Genomic DNA, 8,217 nt, shown 5'->3' with positions numbered 1-8,217 from the left:
CACATATAATGGATAAGATCTGAAAGGATCGATTAGAATGTTAATTCAATGCTTTGAATTTTTCTTATCATCTTTGGTTACGTAACAACTCGACTTTGTTATTTATGAGGATATTAGAAAGGGGTGGGGAGCGACTTCGAAAATGTACCAAACTCGTTGTTGATAAACTTGTTTATATTGTCTGAGATGGACGTAGTCACATAATATTGTTATTGTATCTCATACAAAACTATAAAATATATACCATGGACAACAACTACATAATGTTATCTATTAATATATAAAACTTGAATAGGTATGTATATCATGATATCTGTTACCTAATCCATATCAAAATATATAGTCAGCTGACTATAGTAAATTCTATGAAAAGATAAGTGCAAGTCAGCTTACGTAACTCACATGCAAATATATTCAGGATCAATTAGCTGAAGTAATTCATTTTTATATATCAGAAGAGGATTCGAGATAAAAAGCCTTCCCATGAATAGGAGAATAATAGAAAAATAGAAACTTTTCGCTGAAGGTTTGATCGCAAGCAAAGGGCTCCGTATCTCCTAGCTCTTAGATTTTTCAAATCTATCGGCGCAACGAGCAGCGAGCTTCCTCCAGACATCTGGATTGCTCGCTTTCCTCTTAGTTCCACTCGGGCCAACTGCCATCGTTATCTTGTCGCCCGGAACTTACTGCTCCACCTCTTCATTGGTCTTTCATTCGCTCTTTTTCCTGCTTCCGGCATCCACTCTGTTACGATGGTAGCACATCTCTCCCACGGTAATCGAAGCACATGGCTTATAAACCGTACCCACCGCTTAGTCACCACATCCAGCAAACTGCTCATGACAATTTTTCTCATCACTTCGTTTCGCACGCACTCCCGTTATACTGATCAACGAATACGCAGGGAAAGTATGTTTATAGAGATTTTATTTTTACTTATAATTATTGACTAAGGTTCTTCTTCCTATGCTGGTCACTTGATATGATCGTTCTTTTAAATAACGGTCTTACCTTATTTGTAAAAAAATTATATATATTTGTGTGTGTGTGTGTGTGTGTGTGTGTGTGTGTGTGTGTGTGTGTGTGTGTGTGTGTGTGTGTGTGTGTGTGTGTGTGTGTGTGTGTGCGTGTGCATATATACACACTTGCATGCATGCATGCATACATATATACGACTCTACCTCATCAGATGAAAGGAGGAGCCTATTTGAGCAGAAGACTATGCATGGATATGTTAGCAGAAGGGTCCGAGATGAGAGTAACGTCGATCATCAAAGCAGTTTCTCATGGACCAATATCCGGATTACTACCTCCCAATTTGAAGGGTATACGTTTGCAATCCAGGAACAGGAAATATCAACCAAGTACCACAGATTGACCTTAAACTCTGCTGTGCATGTGCACTAAGTTTTAGCGTTTTAGCTCACTTCCGCTGTTTACAGAAGTGCTTGGAAGGAACGTGTGTAGCGGTTTTGGCACAAACTTGGCAGACACGCGTCTCGTACCCAATTTTTCAGTGATAATGGACTGAACTGAACCGTAACTAATCTGCACATCCTCTGATAACTCACGGATGGTGATTCGATGATTTCTCTTCACAGCTGCATGCGCATCTGCGATTTTTCTCAGCACTGCTGGTTGCGGGTCTCCCAGAACGTTCGTCAATATTGACATTTGTCGGCCATCTTGGAAACGTCTGAACCACTCGTACTCTCGTGTGCGTCTCATACACTCCTCTCTATACACTTTCTGCCTCTGAGCAGGTTTCGCAATGACAACTTTCTCTGTCATGGTCAATGCGACGATCACACGCTACACACGTTCCTTCCAAGCACTGCTGTAAACAGCGGAAATGAGCGAGAACGTTAAAACTTAGTGTCTGTGAACAACAGATTTCAAACTCAATCTGTGCCAAGCGGCTTTACACTGCGTGCTTTAGCTCCGTTACTATGGTAATAGTCCGGATACTTATTGATCACATCACGGCTAAGATCAAAGTCTAATATCTACTCTTAACCGTTGTGTGTGTGTGTGTGTGTATATATATATATATATATATATATATATATATATATATATATATATATATATATATGTAGTGAATGTATGTGTGTAGGTGTTGGCGACGAGAAGTATTTTGAATTCATTAACTTTTTTACTTTTATATTTGTTTTTCTATATTTTTCTTGAAATATTTTGGCGACATCCTTTTCTTTCTAACAGAATCAGAAAGGAAATACAAAATAAATGCGGAATCACAAAATATAAATTAAAATAAGCACAAAATACATTCACGCATATAATATATATATATATATATATATATATATGTGTGTGTTTGTCTGTATGTGATTGTGTGTGGGAATGGGTATTAAGAAAACAAATTGATCGAACATGAAACCCTAGAAACGAACGAAATAATCAGGAAGAGAAACTAGAAATATCGATTTCTTCCAACAGCAACAATACTATCGTATAATCGTGTCAAACAAGAATTCTCCTGTTTCTTCTACTCTCAGTCGAAAACTAGGTGCTGAGTAAGGCTAGGAGAATACTCTGTTTGAAATTACCCAATATATGACTGGTATATAATTGATAGACCCCTATAATTGGTGCTTTGTCTTGCTGAGTTCATTCACCTTTGTCCTGAAGACGCATGTGGAGAAGTCATTCCAGTAAAGTTAAGTACCTTCATGCGGACACAAATCCATGAGAGAGCATCTGCATTGTCACGTGTTCACATGGAAACGCAATGATGCTGTGACTGAGTGGAGATCATTTAGAATCCACACAATTAGACAGAAATTGCAATCAATTCATCTTCGGATCGCACCAATTCTTTCTGTCTTTACGCCGAGGAAAGATCCCTGGTGATTACTAAAATATGCAAATATATATATGGTGCTCCAGCAAGGCCTTAGTCAAATGACTGAAATGTGTAAAAGAATAAAAGACTAAAAAATTTTTCAGGCCTATATTTAAGAGATGGGGAATTGTTTATATTATTTACATTTGACGGATATTTGTCCTCATCTTATTTCTTGTTAACACAACGTTTCGGCTGATATACCCTCCAGCCTTCATCAGGTGTCTTGGGGTAATTTCGAACCTGGGTTCTCATTCCTAAAGTATTTTTCGATATTATTATTATTATTCAGGTCACTGCTTGGAATAGAACTTGGAATCTTGAGGTTAGTAGCCCGCGCTCTTAACCACTACGCCATATAACCATGGGCAATTATGCATATATATATAAATGTTTTATAAATAAGGTAAGACCGTTATTTAAAGTAACGATCATACCAAGTGACCAGCATAGGTACCAGTCATGTAGTAAGGTCCATTTTTCTCTTTCTATCTGGAAAAAACTTCTGCTCTGACCAGAACTGGAGAGGGATATAATCCACGAGGTCTATAAACACACGACAGTCTAAGCCCCTGCATAGTCTGTCATGGGTCTTCTAGCACGCCCTCGAGAATTGGAGACCAAAGCCAGGTATATATGCGCAGCTTCGGGGAACTTGAAGATGGCTGAATACTGAGCTAGATGTTAAAAGGAGGAGCGATTACGAGCGTGACTTAAACAAGAGAACATACGCTCCTAGAAACAACAGCCACAGCCTTAAAACACACTTTGCCATCTCAAAGAAATAAAAGGTTACATTGCATAATGTTTATAGTCTTCATTAAGTTACTACCGAGAGATGGGTAGAATATGCTGGTTGTAATGCGTTTGGTCACAAATCTTCTGTCCAATCGGAGCCCGACGTGTTGTAAAACAACAGCAACAATTAAAACAATTATTTCTATTGTCATTAACAGTATTAACCCTTGTGAACAATATCGAAATATTTAGCCAGTTTTCCTAACCCTCATCATCAGCAGCAGCATCATCGCTGTCGTCGTCTCGTCATCATCGAGTTATTTCTACCCCTCCTCCTTCACCCCCTCCTCCTTCACCTCCTCCTCCTTCACCCCCTCCTCTCTCAAACCATCGTCGACGAGGGGTTTCTCATTATCGTCGCTGCCATCTTCGACATCATTAACTTTCATCATGAAATTATAATGATGATTAAAATAATACTAATAATAACAACAACAATAAATCCGATGGCTATTGCTTGTAACAATGAGATCGATAAACGTGTGTGTGTGTGTGTGTGTGTGAGTGTGTGTGTAGTATGTATGTATATTCCCATTAGTATTATCATCATCTGGTCTTTTTGTTTCGCCATGTTCCATCTTATTGAACAACGCTAACATCAAATGATGCTGTGTTGTTTAATGTTTGTTGGATAAAACTGATGCCTGTCTTGGTCTTTATCTCGGGCACACTTGTGGCCAAAGTTTACAACATATAAAACGCACAAAAGCCGACCACCTTAGCATCTCAACCTCAATATAATTCTTCCCTTTCTTCTTCTTCTTCTTCTTCTTCTTCTTCTTCTTCTCCGCCGTCGCTGTCCTTGTGGTCTTATCGCACCAAATTATCATAACAATGAAAAACAGGCGATCGTAATAAATAATAGCACTCGTAAAATCAGTACTAAATAGCGCACGCACTTATACACACACATACAAATACACATGGACGTATACACACATATATATCCCCTCACAAACATTCCGCACACATACATAAACATGAACACAATTACACAAACGCGCATGTAGGTACACGCATACTTATTCCCATATACTCACAAGAGAACACAAGTGGCCAGGCGTGGAGGTGTGCTCGCATGCACACGCACAGACACACACACACACACACATACATACAGTCGCATATTTATACACATTAATAAACACATATACGTGCATATATGCGGGCGCAGATACACAAACTCGTAATCACACATTAACATTAAATCAAAGAAATATCTAAATATATGCATGACTCTTTTTCTCTGTCAACCTACCGACCTACACATTCACTCACATATCTGTCAGCCTCTCTCATTGCCTTTCTTTTTGGTCTATATCTATCTATCTACCTAGCTATCTGCTTGCTTGTCTGTCGTCTATCTATCTTTCCATCTACCTACCTATATGACTGCCAATCTGGCTGCGATGCTGTCTATCTATCTATCTATCTATGTATCTGTCAGTTTTTCCGTCTGTCTATCGGCCAATCTGTCTGCCTATGTACCTACCTAGCTACTTATCTGTCTGCTTCGTCTTGAAATCCCTCACCTAATCTATCGATTGATCTACCTATTTTTCTGCTTTCTTGTAAACATTTGACTCACTCCCTTTTTCTTGCTCTCTTACTTCACTGTCATTTACTGGTTGGTCCTTTTGTCTTCCTCCTGAAATTTCTACGTTTTTACTTCTCTGTTACTCAATTGTGGATCACTGTTTTTCTAATTATCATCAATTGATTACATCTCTCAGTTTATGTTATTTGTTTCATCTACATTTTATTCTTTCTCGAATATTACCAATATTTCTATCTTCATCATACTCAACTTAATCTCACATTTTCTTCCCTTTTCTCCATACCTGTCTATTAACTTCACTTGTTTCTTTCTAGAGTCAACATATTTATCGTTTACATTTCCCATCATCTCTATAGAAGCCGCCTTTTAATCTTCCTTACTCTAATTCCATCTTTTAGAACTGACCCTCTATCTCTCCCTTATCTCGAATTATAACTAACTTACTCTCCGTCTCATTCATTTTACATATCTCATTACTATCTGATTGCTTTACTTCATTCTTCTCTCCCCGCTCTCTCTCCATGAGCTTGTTTGCCAGTTTGTCAGTATGTCTGTCTCAGTATCCATTTGTGAGCATGCGTTAGAGTCTGCCTGACTGTCTATCTAACTATCTATCTATCTATCTATCCATTTGAATCTGTCAGACAGTCAGCCTGGTTGTCGATCTGCTTACCTCATCATTCTGCCGTCTTTTATATTTTCTTCTTTTATTGTTGTAGATGAGTTTTCATATTGATTTTGTCTTGAACAGTCTATTCACTGTATTCTATTCTTCTGACGCAATTATCTAGTCTGATGGCATGAAATCTTGACCTTTCTACATACATTCTCACATACATACATATACTCACCCTCTGCTGTTCTCATCACATTTATCAAATGGAAATTCTTCCTTTCTTTGAATATAACGAACATTATTGTAACAATATTCCACCTAGAAGTAGAATTCATACATACATACATAATATATATTTATATATATATATATATATATATATATATTTACCAATTCACAGATCATTCATTTACAACATCATCAAATTAAAATCAGTCACTGACCGTATATTGATTATTGATAAATTCGCACCCCCTCCCCACACACGTATGTATGTCTGTTTGTGTATATGTATATATGTATATTTATATAAATGTCTGTATGAAAAGGTAAAATAAATATTAATGATGCTTTGTCGCTCGCAGAAACACCAGGATCTACTCAGGGGTTTTTCAAGCCCTTCTAATCTTATTGCAAAGCTGGAAACCCTGTTTTATCAGCAGACATCTCAGGCTTACAAGCTTTTCTCCCCTTATCCTGTGAGCTTCCTCTGAGTTATGCAGCAAGGACTGAACTAGTCTTCGCCAACTGAAGAGTACCACTTGTGGACTTTTATCAACCATAGCCATTTTGATCCAGTTTCAGCTACCGTGACTCGATGGTTTTCTTCAGTTGTTTGGGTTCCTATCTTCTGCAGTAAATAGCACACTGACCGAGGCAGAAAACCGCGGCGGCCGACTTCAATGAGGAATGAGGCCCTGTGCCAACCCTTGATAAGGGCCTCGTCGACTAAGTCCTGATATTTCGATTTCTTTATCGAGCCAAGGCATCGTGAGCTCGACCGCGATAACTGTTTTTGTATTCTTGAGCAACAGGAATATGTCTGGTCGGAGAAATGTTGCCTCTCTCTCTCCTGGAAAGACAATTCTGCTCTAAGGTCCACTTGCATCATTCAGTCTCAGACTAAACACAAATCAAGCAATGTGTCTCTTTCCATCTTCGCCTCGAGAACTTTTCCACGTTGCTCTACGACTTTGATATCCTCTGGTGGCGGCGGCTGGGGCTTATCTTTCACCCTTTGCAGATCAGTCCACTCGCCAATTTCTGCAAGAATCTTGTCATGTGTCCACTTGTATCGGCCTTCTCCCGGTGCCCGAGGACTTCCGGTCAAAATATAGTTCAGAGTGCAACGAGTTGCTCTGCACTGCTTACACACACACACACACACACACACACACCATTGCAGTAACCTAGCGAAAACTCTGAAAAGAATTGTATTACTGTTGCACATATGTTGTGTCTGTACCTGTTATTGCTATCTGCAATCTTATGATTTAACGCTATGTTGCTGTCACACATACTTATGTAATTATATATATATATATATATATATATATATATATATATATAATCCAAATAATAGGAGAAAGAAATCTTTTAACACACTTTTAATGATCCGTTACAATTGTTTCTGTACGCAATATTCGAAGTGAAAGTTTACGTATTGTTTGAAGTTTAAGACATTGGAGTGCCACTTCATCAAACATGCATCAAAAGTGCGCTCTCACATTGTGCGTCTTCCAGATATTGCTTTTTGTTTCTTTCTTTTTTCTTTCTTTTTTTGCCTATATCGGGAAGAATCGAAAAGTTATTTGGACTACAGTTTACTCTTCGTTACACTCACACAACGGTTTTGTCGTTGGGAAACTAGGATTTTCTACTTTTAAAATTTAGGTATTAGTCTGGAATTCGACAACGAAGATAGCCCAGAACTCAGGTTTAGTGCTTCCTTAGAAATACACTAACTTTATGTCATACCAGGACCTAAGTATATATATGTATATGTTTATATAAGAATATATATAAAGGAGGCCACTAGGTGGACTGCTAATGTGCTAGAAGAAGATCACATGTCATGTGTCTACTAAGACCGAATAATTCTCGAAGGGAATTTAGCGAAGCAACAAAAACGTAAAACGGGCAAAACCAGTGGAAGTCACACAAAAAGATACAATTATCTGTAAACATATTGATTATTTGTTTGTCATTCCAGACTTACTACACCAATTTTTCCAACCATATTGTCATCGCGAAGAGGAGAATTTAGAAATTGAAATTGACAACCCACGACGTGTGAGGAATTTGAGACTAAGGATAAAACAGGAAGTATATTTAAAAATTATGCAATAAAAAATATATGAAAATACATTGCATGTTTTC

The 8,217-nt window shown here is 38.0% G+C and overlaps 1 long non-coding RNA gene across 1 annotated transcript in view; it reads left to right on the top strand.

Moving 5' to 3' along the window:
* Positions 1–8,205, top strand: part of LOC128248609 (uncharacterized) — a 49,757-nt gene extending 41,552 nt beyond the window's left edge. The window contains exon 2 of the long non-coding RNA XR_008264796.1: positions 8,051–8,205. This is a non-coding gene — a long non-coding RNA (uncharacterized LOC128248609). The remainder of the gene's footprint in view (positions 1–8,050) is intronic.
* Positions 8,206–8,217: the final 12 nt, after the last annotated feature.

This window comes from Octopus bimaculoides, chromosome 8 (genome assembly GCF_001194135.2).
Source record: "Octopus bimaculoides isolate UCB-OBI-ISO-001 chromosome 8, ASM119413v2, whole genome shotgun sequence".
NCBI lineage: Eukaryota > Metazoa > Mollusca > Cephalopoda > Octopoda > Octopodidae > Octopus > Octopus bimaculoides.
Note: the sequence above shows the minus strand (reverse complement) of the source record. Positions and strands in the feature narration are given on the sequence as shown.